This window comes from Dendropsophus ebraccatus, chromosome 7 (genome assembly GCF_027789765.1).
Source record: "Dendropsophus ebraccatus isolate aDenEbr1 chromosome 7, aDenEbr1.pat, whole genome shotgun sequence".
In the NCBI taxonomy this organism is placed as follows: Eukaryota; Metazoa; Chordata; class Amphibia; order Anura; family Hylidae; genus Dendropsophus; species Dendropsophus ebraccatus.
Window position 1 is genome coordinate 21,061,164 of NC_091460.1, and position 3,224 is coordinate 21,064,387.

General features: G+C 37.6%; 1 pseudogene; it reads left to right on the top strand.

The window, feature by feature from the left end:
* The first annotated feature begins 2,561 nt into the window (after positions 1–2,561).
* Positions 2,562–2,693, top strand: LOC138797978 (U2 spliceosomal RNA; annotated as a pseudogene).
* Positions 2,694–3,224: the final 531 nt, after the last annotated feature.

Sequence of the window (3,224 nt, forward strand, 5' to 3'; positions counted from 1 at the left end):
TAAGGTTATTAGATTACATGTGATGATAAGTCATTGAGCCAGGGATTTATTCTGACTGCCATTTTGGAGTTGGGAAGTTATTTTTCATCTTGGGATGGGGCAGACTAGATGGACCCCGTGGCCTTTTTCTGCCGACAATCTTCTATGTTTCTATCTGTCTCATGAGAGGTTTTGTCTTCCTCTCAATCAGAAATCAGATTGTATAATAGAGATTTCATTCCATTCTTTAGGCAGCCGTGATTCATAAATATAAAGCGTAGAGGGAATAGGGGAAAAATTTTCCAATGCCTAGTAATTTGCCATTTATAAAAATTTGTCATCTCTACCAATTACTATTATTAAGCTGCGTTCACACTACGTATATTTCAGTCAGTATTGCAACCAAAACCAGGAGTGGATTAAAAACACAGAAAGGCTCTGTTCACACAATGGTGAAATTGAGTGGATAGCCGCCATATAACAGTAAATAACGGCCATTATTTCAATACAACAGCCATTGTTCTAAAATAACAGCAAATATTTGCCATTATATGGCGGCCATCCACTCAATTTCAACATTGTGTGAACAGATCCTTTCTGTGTTTTTAATCCACTCCTGGTTTTGGTTGCAATACTGACTGAAATATACACATACTGACTGAAATATACTGACTGAAATATACTGACTGAAATATACATATATTGACTGAAATATACGTAGCGTGAACGCAGCCTCCTAAGGGTGTGTTACACTCACCTTGTATTTATATTCATATACTTTTGCTTTATCATGCTTTTCATTTTTATTAAGAATAGCATTCATATCGTGGAGACTTTGTGCCATTATTAAGACTGCAGTGTATACTTGGAACTGGATTGCATCTCCTGGAAGGTTAAATTGGTTTGTAAATCGCTCTTCTCCTGAACAGTTATGAAAAGGTGGAGTCGAATACATGTCTGAAAAAAGCAAGTTCTTCAATACATTTTTTGAGAAGCAACGGAATATCAACATCCATAAATCTTCCAGTACTGTATCCAAAGGTCGACTGGATAACTGTATGTCGAAAAAATATTCCTGCATTTCTAGAATATTGTAGGAGGGGGCAGTAAACACTAAGCTGCAGTTTGCGACAAGTGCTTTTTTATAAACTTTGATAAGCTCATATGGAAAGGACCATGATTTTAGAAGTATAAGAGTTTTGTTATTCAGAACATGAGCTGCGTTTACTAAAAAACTTGTGTAAGCCACACTGTAAGAGCCACAGATAATAATAATGTCAGTAGAAGAAATAGTATTGTCCAAGGGAAAACTTATCATATGGAATGAAGGGACCACAATATGGAATGCCAGACAAATGTGATTAGATATGAATAGTTTTCTTAGTTCTTGTAGTTCTCGTTGTCCACTGTCATCTTCTGATGTGATGATCCCGACCCAGCTCCACTGGAATCTTTCCAGTAATTTCACCAGTGCCTTATAATATATTGTGTCATGAGGGACTGTCAGATGAAAGTTGGGAAAAAGAGTTCTGTCTCTCAGAATAGGATCTTTGGCCCCATAACTGAGCTAAGATAGAAAAAAAGGTTTGCTTAAAGATATACAAACATATATATATATATATATATATATATATATATATATATATACACTTCATCAGGGTTTGATGACCCTAGATTTCGGTACACTGTTTATAGTCCACAAATGAGTTGTGCAATCAGTCCCAGGTAGTCATCATACACCGGAATGGGAGGGGAATAAAAGTATATGTAATGAGTATATGTGCGGTCTCACCTTCTCCATGTCTCTACTCCACGGACGCCACGGAAATTACTAAGCGGAATTGTGATTGTGAGCCGTGTCACATGATCGAGTTACAGCTCACATGATGCACAGCCGATCACATGGGAGGTTGCCGGTCACATGATATAGTGCCGACCAACCTACCCATGCCGATTATCAGTCTCAATATGATATACTACGGATGTGTCCAACACAAATAGTCGTCGTACATAATAATTCAATTATATGCATGCGCTAAGCCAAACTGAATCCTTTCTATGTCTTGCGCTAGCAGGACTAGTTGTGGTGCAACATAAATCCAGACACTTAATCCTTTATAGCGTCACATATCATATCACAGACATTAATAAAAACTAAAGAACATGGCACAAAAAATGACACTCCAAGTGGAAAAATAAAAGCGCTATGGCTCTTAGAAGGCGGGGAGGAACATTGCATTAATTTGACCTGGACTTTTGTGCATCAAAGGGCTCTGTCTTGAAGGGGTTAAGGTCAGTACAAAGCCCCTTTCCCAATAAAAGTTTTATCCATTTTTTATATTAAAAAATATAAAAGAAAAAACAAACATATTTTGGTTATTGTGAGGAGTATTATAATATAATATTGTTCCAGATTGGAACAAAGAGGAAAATACTGATTGTCACATTCTATATCATAAATGAAAAATAAAAATACAAACTACAGATTATGGCATACATGTGATAAAACAGCAGTGTCATGATTGGGAAGGCAAGTATGTTTTCCTTCCAGTCTGTCCTCTTTAAAAAAAAAATTGTATTATATCGCTTCTTGGCCTTTTGGCTATGATTAAGTGTAGTATCTGTTCTTATCAGTTTGATATCTGATACATCCCCTATCTGGGGACCATATATTGAGTGTATTTTTGCAGCAGGGAGATGGAAAGGGATCTTGTGAAATTAGTAGACCAGAATGGTAAGTATAATTTGTTGTGTGTGGAGGGCAAGGGGGGGGGGGATTATACTTATCTCTCTGGACTTCTATCTTCTATCCTTACTATTGCCGCTCAGCCAATCAGCGGCTGCATCGGTGTCCCAGTGTCCCACTTCAGCCACTGAGTGGCTGAGTGGAGACTCCACTCAGGCAATCAATGGCTGAAGTGGAACACTGGGGCACAGATGCAGCCACTAAATGGCTGAAGAACCATAATGAAGATAGACGACAAATATCTGGCACTTTCTGACACCAGTTGACTGGAAAGAATTTTTTTTCTGTTAAAAGTGATATACAAAACAAACAAAAAAATAAATAATAAAATACCGAACAAAAAAATCTCAACATGATTCACATACTAAGCTTATTTCTGGCAGATATTGTAGTCACTCACCTGTGCATGTCCGTATAAGCTTAACAGCCTGGCCATCGGGATAGTAGTGACAGAACGTAAATCTCCAATAAACCCGACCACCGCATCCTTCTCCATACA